Raw genomic sequence first — 15,852 nt, forward strand, 5'->3', positions numbered from 1 at the left:
GTCTCTTGGTGGTTTTGGATGTTCCAGACTGTAGGCATGAGTGTATAGACTAAAGTTGTTTTCTTACCAAAGAAGACATGTCACCATTTATATGAAGAATTAATTCTGGTTGAATGAACAGGAATCTATTCAAGATCTGCGTTTCCATTGTTAAAGCTTTTATTGTTCTTGTAGAAAACTTGTATTCATGTCCCAGAACCAATATTTTGGCATGAAACTTTTTATAATTTTGTTACAGAAATCTATCGCTCACATTTTAATTCCATGGGGAACAGGCCCAGATGTAGTGAAAAAAAAAACACACACACACTCAAGCAAAACACTTGTACTCATAAGACAAATAAATTAATCTGAAAAGATTTTAGACAACAAAGTTTCTCAGGTAGAAATACTTTGTCTTTATTTATTTCTTCAACAGTGGATAGCTGGTTGTTCTTACTATACTACAAAATGATAACTTTCCCTATCTGTTCTTGGGAGATGTTTTTACTTTTCATATCCAAGAATGTGACCTCTAAAATTCCTGCAGTGTGCTTAAAAGTAGACCTCCACCATTTGCCTTTTTTATTTAGATATGTATAGAGTGAGATTAAACACACATAATAACCGTGGTCAGATATGAAAATATTGACAAATGCAGAAGTAAGTAAACTCCATATTTTAATAAAGTAAAAAAAGAGCACTCATAGAATAGTGCACAATGTTACACTGCAATATTCACATGTCTATGAGGAGAAAGCACCCAACATCTAATGTGGGTACTCCTCTCACTGTCCAGTGTTAGGACTCAAGAGTCCAGGAAGAGTTTTCATCACTCTTTTCCCCCTATCTTTTTTTTTTCTGCCATCAATAGTTTATTTTATCCCTTAAAGATAGGGTAGTTTACATGGATAACCATGGAAGAATTTACAGACAAATGATAGCTCAGACAATCAGGGCAGCAGGTCTTTGTAATTTGTAAACTTCTGCCATTTCATCTTGCCTTCTCCAACACCATTGCAACTTTTCCTTCTTGTATCAGATATTTGAGGTAAAGTAAAAGCTCTTGAAAATATTATGAGTCATTACATTTTTGTTAAACATTTTACCATCTGTTTTTGCACATCTAATTTTCTACAAGATTAAGTATTATCTTTGATCTTCGTGAATTATTTAACTTAAGAGTTCTTTTTATACTTGTGAACCATAGAGAAACTGGAGAGAAAAAATATTTATGGGAATATACAACATACTTGATGATCAAGAATAAATATGGCAGCACAAGATCATCTAAGTGAATTTCACTGACAACTATGAATTATATATTTGCCTTTGTTAATATACTTTAGTTTCAGGTTCCCAATCCTCAGCTGCCCAAGGAACTAACTGGGAACCTCATCTTGGGCACTAGGGAGCCCCTCTAGGGTCAAGTCTCTTGCCCACCCTAAAGTGGCTCCATTAACTAAGAACCGTGCTTCCGTGCTCCCCCATCCAACCTTCCTTCATCCCAATCCTCCCCCTTCCCCAAGCTTCCCCCATTCTCCCCCTCTCCCCCCTCTCTCCCCATCTCCCCTTACCCCCATCCCACCCCACCCCCAAGATCTCAATTTTCTCCCCGGCAATTTTGTCTACTTCCCATAGCCAAGTGGACAACTATATGCTTTTCCTTTGGTTCACCTTCTTACTTAGCTTCTTTGGGATCACCAAGTGTAGACTCCATGACCCTTGTTTATGGCTAGAAACCAATTATAAGTGAGTACATCCCATGTTCATCTTTTTGGGTCTGGGATACCTCACTCAGGATAGTGTTTTCTATTTATCCTAGAGCAATACTGACGAATATCTTGCATATCATCATAGAATCTTCATCTGGTGATGGATAGAGATAGAGACAGAGACCCACACAGGAGCACTGGACTGAGCTCCCAAGGTCCCAAGGAGGAGCAGAAGGAGGGAGAACATGAGCAAAGAATTCGGGACCACGAGGCGTGCATCCACCCACTGAGACAGTGGAGCTGATCTACGTGGAGCTCACCAAGGCCAGCTGGACTGTGACCGAAAAAGCATGGGATAAAACCAGACTCTCTGAACATGGCGAACAATGAGGGCTGATGAGACACCAAGGACAATGGCACGGGATTTTGATCCTACTTAATGTGGTGGCTTTGTGGGAGCCTAGCCAGTTTGGATGTTCACCTTCCTAGATATGGATGGAGGGGGGAGGACCTAGGACTTAACACAGGGCAGGGAACCCGGACTGCTCTGTGGACTGGAGAGGGAGGGGGAGAGGAGTGGGGGGAGGGGGAGAAGGGTGGGAGGAGGGGGAGAAGGGTGGGAGGAGGGGGAGAAGGGTGGGAGGAGGGGAAGGGAAATGGGAGGCTGGGAGGAGGTGGAAACTTGTTTTTTGTTTATGTTTTTTTCTTCTTTTCGCAATAAAAAAATTCAAAAAAATATACTTTAGTTTCTCCATTTTGTAAATAATATCAGTACAGCATAATGCTATTCATGTGAGCATTAGCACTCACAGTATGTGAAAGAAATGGCAAGAAAAGATGACAAAGGTAAGTATTCCTTCCTTCTTTATAGGGAAGCATGAATTGAATTCCTCTACTCCAGAATTTACCTACTACATTTCTCATTGAAATGAACCTTTAAAACTGCTGATCTACACTGAACACATTATTTTTTTCATTTCCTACCTGGTGTGGGAAGTCCTTTTGTATATGTATTGCTTTTATTGGTTAATGAATAAAGAAGCCATGATGGCCTCTAATAAGACACAGTAGAGCAAGGCAGGAAAATTAAACTGAATACTGGGAGAAAGAAGGTGGAGTCAGTGAGAGGCCATTTAGCCACTGCAGGAGATAGAAGCACTAGAACTTTGCTGATAAACTATGTACCTCATGGTAAAAGATAAAGTAATAGAATCGGGTTTACTTGAGATATAAGAGCTGGCTAGCAATATGCTTAAAGTATTGGCCAAGCAGTGTTGTAATAATTTAATTTTCTGTGTGGTTATTCTGGGTCAGAGTGCCTGGGAAACAAACAAACAGGCTATGGCTATAGCCATCATCTTTCTTTTCTTTCTTTCTTTTCTTCTTTGTCATCTATAAATCTTCCATGTTATGACATGAAGAAAGAAAATCATTAATGACTGTTGGTAATAGCATTAGGAATGGTTGACAAGTTAACACCAAAATTTATATGGGACCATATGAATCTACAAAGCACAACCTGTCTTGAGAATAGTATATTCATATAACTCTATATTAAATATTATCTCAACATGAGAGCATCAGGAAGTTGTGGTACTTGAATAAAGACCATATGAAATTAGTGACTATGTTGTTTCAAAGAAATATTTAAATAACATGTCAACTTATTTTGAAAGATTGACAAGGCAACAAATTATAAATGATTCTTTTTATATTCTCACAACTATAGCTTGGAGAATTTATAGCATGGAAATTTATTTCTCATCTCACAGTGAATTTTGACCTGACTTAAGAGTCCATATTCCTATGCCAATCAGTGGTGACACATGACTTCAACCGCAGCAGTGGAGAGTCAAAGGGATGTGGATCTCAATGACGTTGAGGTCTTCCTGATGTAAAAGAGCTAGTTCCAGTACAGGCTCCAAGGCTACAGAGAAACCTTGTCTTGGAAAATGCAAAACAACCAATAAAACAAGCAAAAAAACCAAGAATTTCATAGTACTAAAATTACAGACTCTCTACCCCATAAAAGAATACCAAAAAAGAAATTTTCTTTCATTGAATATAGAGTAGGCAACATTTCTTATTCATTACATAACTGACTCAAAAATTATGAGGATGTTCAGGAAATATGGACTTTTGTTAGGTTAAAATTTTTTGATAGAAATAAAGGTGTATTGCCTACAATCCAGATACAGGAAATATTATGAATATAAGTGGAAAAAGACAGAGTGTATGTGTGTACGTTTGTTTTTACTCCAATATCCTACAATTAAAAATACTGAAGATACAGACTACACAATGTACAGAAAGAGAAACCTAGGATGAAAATTATCCAAAGGAAATTGGAAAAGAAATGATAGGAACATTCCCACAGAGGTCACTACATAATGCTGTGACAGAAGCATTAAGAAAGAACCTGTCCTTAAGGGTGTGATAGCAAATTTCAACATCTACCTATTTTACTAAGAATTTTTCTAAGTAGACTAAATTTACTTTACAAATATGACTATTGCTGCTGGGTTGGGTAGCACATGCATTTGAACCCAGCACTCAAGGGACAGAAGCAGTGTGTTCTCTGTGAGTTCAAGGCCAGCCTGGTCTACAGAGCGTGTTCCAGGAAATGTCTAGAAAATCTAATATATATATATATATATATATATATATATATATATATATATATGTCAACTGCAAAAACAGATTTTAAAAGACTTTATTGTATTTTCTGTTAGTGTGTATCAATCACCATTTGGATAAATGTATGTGGAACTTACTGTCTGCAGATCGTGGGGAGGGCAGCAGAGTCCTTCTGATCCCCTGGGACTCATGACTCAGCTCTTTCTCAGCACAAATGTGGGTGTTGTTAATTGAACACAGACTATTCAGTGGCTTTAATCACTGAGAAAACCTCCAGGGCAATGGCAGGTTTCTTAAGGCCAATATTAATTACTAGTATTAACACTCAGCCTCCATTAAGAGCAAATCATGTTCTGAAAGCCTCTATCATCTTGAGAAAATGTAGACTTAACAGTTGTTTCCACAAGTGGAAAGTAGAGGGCAAGAGGATAGAGATATGTAACATTTTCAGTTGGTAAGGGAGGTTCTTTCATCATCTGGTGACAAGACACACAACTCTGAGAAAAATAGTATATGAATCATGTTCTAGAGTTCCTGGTTTAGGTAGAAATTATCGATAGCATAAAAAAAAAACCAATATACCGACAGAGAAGTCAAATGAGCTATTGATATTCAGGCAACTTGTGAGGGACTCTAAATCTCTCCCCTGTCTAAAAGTAGTGTTATAATTTATAGACACAATGAAGATGAGTTATGACATATAATGGGAGATTTAGCTGTCAGCTCTTGTTATGAGAATGGGGACAAATTTCTTTCACCCACCTCCACAATTTCCCTGGCTCTTTAGTTTGGACTCTTATTTGATCTCAACCTATTTACCCACCATGAGCATCCGTTTGAGAAATTACAGTGAAAGATAATGTTCAAGGTATTAGGACTTTTAATTTCATTTTTCTATGCTGAAAATTGAGAACCAGAGTAATATATAGCAAATTTGTCACAACGGTCATGTGATAGAAGTTATGAAAAATACTACAGTGGCTTATTGTAAAAGGATGGCATAAGTGATAGGGGAATATATCATTCAAAATTACTTGAATTCGTGGAATGACATTGTCAAACACCACTGGATTACTAGGTAAGCATGGATAGAGCTCTAGAGATTGATACCTGACAGTATAAGGTAGAACAAGTACAAGAAAAATAACAAGAACAACGAACACACCCTAGATTTAATCTCCTAAAAATGACATTCTTTCTTTCCTGAATCTAACTTTATTCAGGATTGTAGAGCTTTATGCCTTATTTAGTGCATTTGTACACTTTCAAATGGCTTGATATTTGAAGATGCCTTATATGGCAATGAAGCAAATATTTCTTATGAAACTTTATCCCTCGCTTTCCTGTTAGAGATATACTGGTAGAATTTAACAGAATGGTAGAATTCAATCAGTTCGTGTGCTAGACTTCCACATTTTATTCATGGACTCACATCTAAATTAATGTGGAAGGAAGGAAAAAGGGAGGAAGGAAGAAAGGAAAAAAGGAAGGAATAAAAGAAGGTCACAAACTTGCTGAAAATTTCATGCAACAATTTCATAACTGGAACGTCGACTGACAAATAAGATGACCTCTACAACCCCAGAATCTCCAACCCAACTGAACGTTTCATTTCGTTATTAATAAAATCAAAATTTCTTTTAGAACGTATTTACAAATTTGTATCCAAAGCAGAAAAACTTAACAGAACAAGGCGGGGACATGTAAAACTTAAAAATAAAGGAAGAAATGCACACGATGTGGCTCCCCAGCAAAACATCAAAACAACAACAACAAAACCAAAAGAACAAAAACTTAACCGGAGTTTTGTTGCTTCTTTGTGTGGCGCTTGGGGAAGTTGTAAACCGAAAAGAACTTTGGTCTTTGTAGTTTATCTCGGTTTCTTTTCTCACTGGCTGGTCCGCTGCCTAGGTCCTTGACGTAATTCCTGCCGCCCACCTTCCCAGGCCGCTTGACTCCGCGGTAGCTTTTTTTTTTTTTTTTTAAGACTTGGTCTCTTTGTAGCTTTGGAGCGTTTCCTGGAACTATCTCTTGTAGACCATGCTTGGCCTCAAACTCACAAAGATCTGCCCGCCTCTACCTCCCGAGTACTGGGATTAAAGGCGTGCGCCACCACCACCCCTCCCTTTGTAGGCTTTTAAGGGTTGTAGAGAGTATGAAAGGGAAGGGCTGTGATCAGCCTTAATGTTTTTTTTCCCCCTATCGATATTGCCAAGGCAGCATCTTTCACGATTTGCTGGATTTCTGAATCTAGTCCTAAGAACAGTGTAGGAATAAAATTTAAAAATAATTGTAGCAACGAAACAAGACAGCTAAGGTAAAGCACCCATTCAATAGGAAGTTCATCCAGAAGTAATTAAGTCACTGGTGGAGAAAAAAAAAAAGATATATGAAGTGTAACAATAGCATTTTAAAAAGACGTTTGTTTTGATATTTCTGTTTAATATTGAGATCGTAAATACTTTCTGAACAATTATTCCAATATTATTTAAGCCTTTAACAAATACTGCTGGATGGTTTAATTCTGTTACTGAGAGGGTGGAAGGGATTTCATTGCTGTGCTGGGACATTTTGGGACTTTAAATTACACCCCAGCCACCAGGACAAGCTGAAGTCGGCAGGACTATTCTTCAGGGAAATATTAGTTAAGGTGAAAACCCAAATTACATGAAGCTGCTCACTGCAGTCCATTCCCCACCCCATAGTCATGCAGAAAATGTCACCGTCTTGTGGTTTTTGTCTTTATAAACCCCTTACAATAGTAGACAGGTCCCTTCTCCCTCCATCCGCTGTGTCAGACTGTGAAGCATAGGACCCGTGCTAGCCCCTACATAATAACAGAAACTTTGATTTTGCATTTGGAAGTGTGTAACTCTGTGGTTGTCTTCTTGGGGGTCTCAGGACTCAGGCACAACAATTGCAATTCTACATTCTACTTAATGCATACAGAAAATAAAATTAATTGTATAATGGGAGAACACATTAATTCTTTGTCATCAGAGGTGTAGTCATGGCTTCATTCAAGCTAGGTCCCAGTTTATCCCTGAGCTAAACTTTGAAAGACATGTACATTTTAATGCTTAAATTTGAATGAAAAGGTCCTAATTAGTATGTTGTTAAATATTAACTACACCAATCAAAGTGTTGGAAAATCTTTTTCATGAATTATTTTTTTTTCTGAAAAATTAACCTCTGCACCCCAAGACAACCCAGAAATAAATAGATTTCTGTTTGCATGTGGGTTGTGTGTGCCTGTGTGTGTGTGTGTGTGTGCATGTGCATGTACACGTGTGCCTGTGTGTTTGTGTGTAACAGAAACAATGATATGAGTAGGACATTCTTAATATTTTCAGTAGTTTTTATGTTCTCTCCCGCATATAGTGACTTCCTAGTTCCCAGTACTATATTTGGCAAGTTCCATTCCTCTGTGCTACCTGCCTCTGCATTCATATGGATTTTTATGACTTGGCCGTTATTGTACACTTTTAAAGTTTTTATCATTCTAGTATTAACCCTCCATAATAATCGCATAGAAATTTGAGAATTTAGTGGCATTTGACAATGCAGGACTACAGTCTTAGGTCCATGCATGTGTGAGGAAATTAGGGCACAGCATCTAGACCTGTGCACCACAAAGCAACATCATGAAGGTTGACTGCAAGTTGATGAAACTGTGCGTCAAACCAGAAAATGATTCCAAGGTACAACTGACAAATGATTTATAGATCAGTATGTCAGGTCAGAAACTGGGAACATAGCATGGGAGGCTGTTAAAGGGATGAAGGAATGGAAAGACTTTAGAAAACAGTGGTGTATGGGGCTGTGACAGATCAGTGGTGCAGACTGGGTTACCTGGTGAGGGCAATGGAGGTCAAGGGAGAGGAGTGAATATGAGGAAGGAAAAACATTGAAGTCATTTGATAACCTCCTATGAGAAGATACCGAGTAACAATGTTTTAATATCTATGCACTGTTAAAAACACTTCTTAAATGTTCTAAGTGTAAATTTTATAAATAGTGCTGCACTGGACAGGGATGATCCCGTGATCTATGACTGCTTCTGAGAGTAGGGTTATAGTTTTGGGAATATCATGTTCTAAGAAAAACAAAAAACATTGAACGAAAGAGGCTGGGAAAAGAAATTGGAGTAATTTGAAAACAATCTTGTAACTAATAATAAAATGCAAATTTCAGAATATTTAAATGGGTTTGTGAAATTCAAAACATATATGACAAGACTTGTAACCCTTATTTTACTGCAATGTATTTTTTTTAATTAAAAGTAATATCTTGTAGTGGTCTATATGAAATTCAATGAATGTTTGATCTTGAAAGCTCTACAATTCCTATCAAATATTTACCCAAGAATTCATAGGAAAAATTTTTGAGAGAAAAGGATGAATGTTTAGAATTCTCGAATGTCCAGATGTTCAATGCGTCCTACCAAACATATTTACAAACTATCATGGAGAATTTTATTGCCCTAAATATCTTCTCTGAAGTTGTAACCAAGATATTTGAAAAGTGTCCTGATTCATAACTTTCTTTGTTTGGTTAGTATATGAAGACAGCTATAAGAGCCTCCACATTTGAACTTGGAGGGGGGGCGTTTTCCAGGCCATAGTACATATACGAGTTCCATAAGAAAATATTTCCTCTTTCCTGAGTAAATTCCATGATTTTCTGCCAACAATTTAAACTTGTCACAGTTAGAATAGAGAATTATTATAGAAATATAAGGACAGAAGGTGAATAATAATACAGTCCAGTTACACACCAAAATGAAAAATCTATCAATAAAAAACTATCTACTAATACTGAAGTTTAAGAATTCAAAATCATGGCTTTAGGACACACTGTCTGTAAGTAAATATGAGAGGAAAAAGGATATTTCAGAAACAGAATTATGTGTATTGTAGGAAAGGAATAGACTATCATCAGTTAATTCAGAGTTATAGAACACAAAGGTAATCAACAAGAGGCAAGTTAATCAGAACTTTTTAATGCATGGAAACAGATTAAAACTTTGCAGAGCAATCACCATGGGAGTTATCCTCAGTAGTTGGTTAAGGAGGAAGGGAACTGTCCAGTGTACAGAACAAAAGAAACATAGGAAGGAAGGAGCTGTCATCAGGCCGACTTAGACTTTTCTACCTTAAGAGGCAATCAGGATCTGCCTGCTAAGGAGACTATTCTTCTACCATTAAGAAGGCATCCCCATAGAACAGATTCAGTTTTTTTCCAATTGACTAGGTCACTCAGTGCCATACACTAATAGTAGGAGACTTCAACACCCCACCCTCACCACTAGATATGTCTCCCAGACAGAAAATTAACAGAGATATAAGAGAACTAACAGATGTCATGACTCAAATGGACTTAACAGACTCTATAGGACATTCCACACAATCACAAAAGAATCTTCCTTTTTCTCAGAACCTCTAAAATTGGCCACATACTCGGTAACAAAGCGACCCTCAACAGATCCAAAAACATTGGAGTAACCCCCTGTATCTTATGGGATCACCGTGTTTTAAAATTAACTACACAGAAAGCCTACAAACTCATGGAAATTAAACAGTGAACTATTGAACCACCCCTGGGTCAAAGAAGAAATAATAAATAAAGACTTCCTGGTGAGAGACCCTCACCCCTTATTTTCAAAGGGACGAGAATTTCCTAGTAAAATATTTTAAAATTAGAAGCACAGACTAGCAGCACTCCTCCCCGCCCCCCACCCAGGAGATTCTGAGCACAAAGTCACTTAACTAGCCAGCCACCTAGTGATAACAAGAAAACAAGGAGAAAGCTGACTTAGGAACATGGAAGGGAGCAGAAGTTTTACACCCCTGACAAAAGCCACTTAATAAAGCATTTTTTTTTTTTTTGTAGATTGCACCTTTTAAAAACTAACCCCGCAAAAGAAATTTTAAATTCTCTCTCTACCTTGTTGTGTCAGGGTAGTGAAGAGGAAGTTCCTGGCCAGCCAGTAATTGTTTGTACCCACTTGTTCTTGCAATAAAAGAGTTAAACCTTGCAATTTGCAGTCTGGTCCCTTCTGCTTTCTGGTGGTCTCCCTTTTGGGGGAGGAGGGAGGGCCATACTCAAGGCAAAACACTGGAATTCAATGAAAATGATGGGACAACATACCCAAACCAATGGGACACTATGAAAGCAGTGCTAAAAGTTAATAGCACTAAGTGCCTACATAAGAAAGTGGAGAAAGCATACACTAGTGACTGAACAGCGCACATAAATGCTCTAAAACAAAAAGAAGCAGACTCACCCAAAAGGAGTAGACGACAGGAAATAATCTAATGGAGAACTGAAACCAATAAAATAGGAACAAAGAAAACAATACAAAGAATCAATGAGACAAAGAGCTGTTTCTTTGAGAAATCCAACAAGAGAGAAACCCTCATCCTAACTAATCAAAACGCAGAGGGAGAATATCCACGTTAACAAAATCAGAAATGAAAAGAAGGACATAACAACAGACACTGAAAAAATATAGAGAATCATTAGATCATACTACAAAAACCTGTACTCCACAGAATTGGAAAAAATAAAAGAAATTTACAATTTTCTGGAAAGGTGCCACATACCAAAATTAAATCAAGACCAGGAGAACAACTTAAGTGAACCTGCAAACAGCAAGGCAAGAGATTCAGTTTTCCCTTCACATTTGTCCTTGGTATTTGAAAGCGCTTACTCTGGCCAACACTCTGGGTGGCATCTGCTTCTTGGGCTGTCAGGAGCACTTCCCTCTCCTAAGAGTTTGAACCAAATAGGCAAAACCACTCTCACTATGCATGCACATTTTTTTAAATAAGCTGCCAAATGTCAGCTGATGAGATTCTGTTTATTATATGAACAGTAACTGATATAAAAAGTCTGGGGGAGAAAATGCACCCACACAGAATGGAGCAGAAATATCACATACACAGTGGTCAGATGACTTTATGGATTTGAATCTGCACTGAATGTGTGCCACTGCCAACTATTTCTCTTGACCCATGTTTTATTCAGTCAGCCTTGAAGAGTTCTCATTGATCTTTAACCTTTGTACTGATTTGCGTATGGTGTGACAGATAATACAGTCCTGCATGTGAACATACAACAGATAACCCCTGTACATATCAGGCCATAGTTTTGACTCTGAGACTTTTTAAAAATCCTTTAGAAAAGGTGGGAGGAGAGGTTGGAGGGAGAAATGCGATTGGGTGTTAAATGAAAGTAAAAAAATAATAAATGAAAAAAGATAAGAACACAGTTATTTCCTATTGTTAGGTCCTTCTGCATTCTTTTTAGAACTTCTCCTAGGTTTCCATCGGCCTCCCCACTTTGTTGAACGCTAGATGGCACTCTTAGCACATAGATCACTACTCCCTCAAGTAAAGCTTGGCACCGTGGTTTTCAAGGGCAAGATTCAAATCTGTGTTAGGATGACTTGTTGCATTCCAACAATAAAAGTGTATTCTTAAGTAGTTTCACTTCATTTTTGGTGATGAATTTATAATTTTTTATATTTATATACTGTCAGGAAGTAAAATTACTTAGAATCCCTGTGTGATTGATGTTTTTCCAAAATATTGTGGCTTCTCTGCTTGCTATTGTTTCTCTCTGAATACTAATCCTTCCATTGTCTTTCCTACCTCTAATTTCCATGGCTTCCACCTATTTATCTTTGTTTTTCAATTATAATTTGCTTCATCTAATGACTCCTTAGTGACCATTCAAATGCTGGTTTTCTTTAAAGAAAAGGACACATCCTCATTCATCAGGGATATGCACATCAAAACCACTGTGGGATTTCATCTTCCACTAATCAGAATGAGCAAGAACATAAGAAAATTGGCAGTGCTTGCTGATGAGGATATGGAGAAGTCCTTGTTTACTGCTAGGAGAAATGCAAATTACATAGCCACTGTTGGAATCAATGTTGGGAGCCACTGGAAAACTGGAAAGAAATCTATTTCATTATCTAGATGCACCACTCTTTGTCAGATTGCAGAATAGCTCTACATCTTATTACAGAGACTCCTGTTCCATTCATCTTAGTCAGAAATAGGAAATATCCTGGAATTCCATATATGGGTAATGAAGATAGAGTATATTTGCACAAGGAAATAACTCAAAGTTGCCAAAGTCCAGTCAAAGAGTGGGAGAAATGAGACTATGAGCAAAGAGGTCAAGACCACGATGGGGACACCCACTGAAACACCTTGCCTGAGCTAATGGAAGCTCAACAATTCCAGCCAGACAGAGAAGGGTCCAGCATAGGTCCAAACTAATTCCACTGAATATAGGTGACAGTTGTCTAGAAGGCCCAGACTCTGGGGCCACTTGCAGTGGCACCAGGATTTATCCCCATTGCTTGTACTGACTTTTTGGAACCCATTTGCTTTGAATAGATGCCTTGCTCAGCCTAGATATAGTAGTGAGATTCTTTGTCCTTGCTCGAAGCCAAGTGCCTTACAATCTCTGAGGAGTGGATTGGGGGATGTGGTGGGGGGAATGTGGATGGAATGGTAGGGGGAAGAGAGTGGGAACTGTGATTGGTTTGTAAATTGAAAAATAATAGTTTTGTTTTTCATAAAAACAGTAAAAATAAAAACCCCTCAATTTTCAAAAAAAATATGTAATAGTGAAACTCATATATAACTAGATGTAGCACAAAAAATATCCTCCTTAGTGGGTTACTCAATAATCAAAGGTAAATATAGTATTAATGTCTTTAATTTATCCAAATGTAGACTTTAATAATTACAAAGGCATATAAGAATCCTTTAATCCACAGGTTTAAGGTTAGGAGTCAGAGGCTAAGAGGTAGGGAAACTTTTTTGAGAAAGGGAAAGTAGTTCAATAACTTTGGATCACATTGGAGATGATTCTGAAATGGAATAACAGATGAAGAGGGGAAAGAAGTTGGGCATAGGGAAAACATCCCAGGAGGGATACATGAAACTATGGATCATTTGCAAATTGTTATAGAAACTGCCTCTAGTAGACTTCTTAGTGTAAAAGATATAAATGAAAGAAAGGTGAGTGAAATCATCACAGCACAGGAACAAAAAGCCCTAGGGAGATGTCTCTTCCTACCAAATGAAACCTCCAGTGTCAGGTAGGCATTATATTTAATAGATTACTTGACCAAAGTTTACCGGTGGGTGTGATCCCCCAAATAATTGAGACCACTTTGGAGGCTAATGTTTGTTTGACACAGACAATAAGGTCCTATGTCTAAGGGCCAAAAATTATAGATCTGTCAGAACATGGAGAAATTGAGTTGGTTTCTTCATTGCTCCCAGATAGCATTCCTCATACTGCAAGGTATTATGAATGCTCCCAAGGAGACATTTAACAGCAAGCCATCTCTCAAATCTTTGAAGTAAAACATGTACTTGCCTACATGATACATTTTTGTAATACTGGCACAAACGCTGTGGGAATAGGAAACCATTATTTGGTTCATTTAAGGCCCATTCCATGATACAGAACACATTCTTGACATTGCTCTTGTTACCAAGTACATGAGATTAAGTAGGACATAAACCTAGGGGAAAGACTCCTGTTTTGCTGAAGAATGAAACAATACAATGAATCCTAATTGTTATAGTTTCTAACTACCAAAGTGGCCAAAGTCCTGGCAGAATTCTTAGCCAGCCCAGGCCCTGGCACTTTTTGGTTCCATGGCTACACATGTGTCATCAAGCGTTCAGGCAACTTACACAGCCACCCAGGGTCCTCAACCCCTATGGGATCTATGCACGTCTTGGTTTTGTAATCTATGAGTGATGGGCTGTGCCAACAACATCCTTCTTTCCCGGGCTGGTTTCAATCCTTGATAGTAGTTCTACAGAACCAGTATCCCATGGTTCTGGGATCTCTAACATTTTGTGGTGTACAGGCAATTCAGGCTTCATTTTCACAGTTTCATGAAAAGATCTCTCTAGTCCTCCACTCATAACCCTGAATATGCCTGGCTTCAGTATTTTCCCCGTAGGCAGGGAGGCAAATTCCATAGCCATGTTTTGTTTTTTTTTTTTTCAGTCCTTGACTCTAAAGTTGGAACCATGAGGCCAAATCTGCCAATTTCTGCTGCTAGCTGAGGATGGAACATGGCTCCATCATTCAATTACATCTTCACCATCTTTCCGTTTTCTACAGTTTTTACTTCACTGCCTGAGTTTGGCTGTCCTTGAATGCTCTCAGAAGATCAAACTACTCTCAAACACAGAGAACTGCCAGCCTCACCTTCTGAGTGTTGGGATTTAGGACACATAACACTACATTTTGCTTTAAGATATTCTTTAATTCCTTTTCACAAGTTGGAAAGTTAGGTTGGTGGACGTTGCCCTGAGGTCACCACTCCCTTTATTCTATTTCTTAATCCGTTTATCTATTCTTGAACACAGGATCTGTGTTTACTTCACTCTGTAGTACCCCTTTTTTCTAAGTCTGTACATTCTCACTATATATCTTCATTAGCATTACCAGTTATAAATCATATACCAGAGTCTTTACTAGGACAATAGGCAGTCACTTTCGTCACCAAAATAGCACAAGAATGATCTCTAGGAAGCATAATAAAATTCTTCTCATTTGAAAACCCTAGAATCAGCCCCTCAGAGTTCAAATAAATCTTAGCACCACTGTCTTCCATATTCCTATTATGGTCCATTAAGCAGCACTTAAAGCATTGAATAATTTTTCTAATCCACAGTCCCAGGGTCTATATTTCTTAAAGAAAAAGCATGGTCAAGCCTATCACAGCAATATCTAAGCCTCTGGTAACAACTTCTGTGTTAGTTAGGGTTTCTATTGCTCTGAAGAGACTCCATTCCAATGACAACTCTTACAAGGAAAACATATCATTGGCTCGCAACTCAAAGATCAGTCTATTATCATTGTAATAGGACATGGTAGAGTACAAGCAACATCGTGCTGGAGAGGTAGCTGAGAGTTGTACATTCTGCAGGGAATGGGAAATGATCTGAGACATTGAGTGGTATCTTAAGCATAAATGTGACCTTAAAGCCAACCTTTTCAGTGACATACTTCCTCCGAAAGGACCACACTTATTCCAACAAGGCCACACCTAATAACAGAGCCACTCTATTTGAGTGCAATTTTCTTTCAAACCACGAAAATAGCAACACTACAATCTGTAGAAGCACAGACATTCAGTTTAGAATAAGGGACTATGTATGACAGGTCTCCATAGGAAAGGAAGTTAAAATAGTTTCATATGGATTGATGGGATAGTGTTGTAGCATCCCTCTTGTTCATTCCAGACACCCAGAACCAAAATAATTACACAAGAACTATATTAATTAAATCACTGCCTGGCCTACTAGATCTAGCTTCTTACTAGCTAACTCTTTATATGAATTTAACCCATCTCCATATGTATAGCCACATGGCTATGGCTCACCAGGTAAAGTTCCCAGCATTTGTCCATGGCAGGCTCCATGGCTTCTCCCTGACTCTGCCCTACTTTCTCCCAGCATTCAGCATA

The sequence above is a fragment of the Microtus oregoni genome, unplaced genomic scaffold, assembly GCF_018167655.1.
Source record: "Microtus oregoni isolate MIOR12 unplaced genomic scaffold, Mior012 000000F_ref0000247, whole genome shotgun sequence".
NCBI lineage: Eukaryota > Metazoa > Chordata > Mammalia > Rodentia > Cricetidae > Microtus > Microtus oregoni.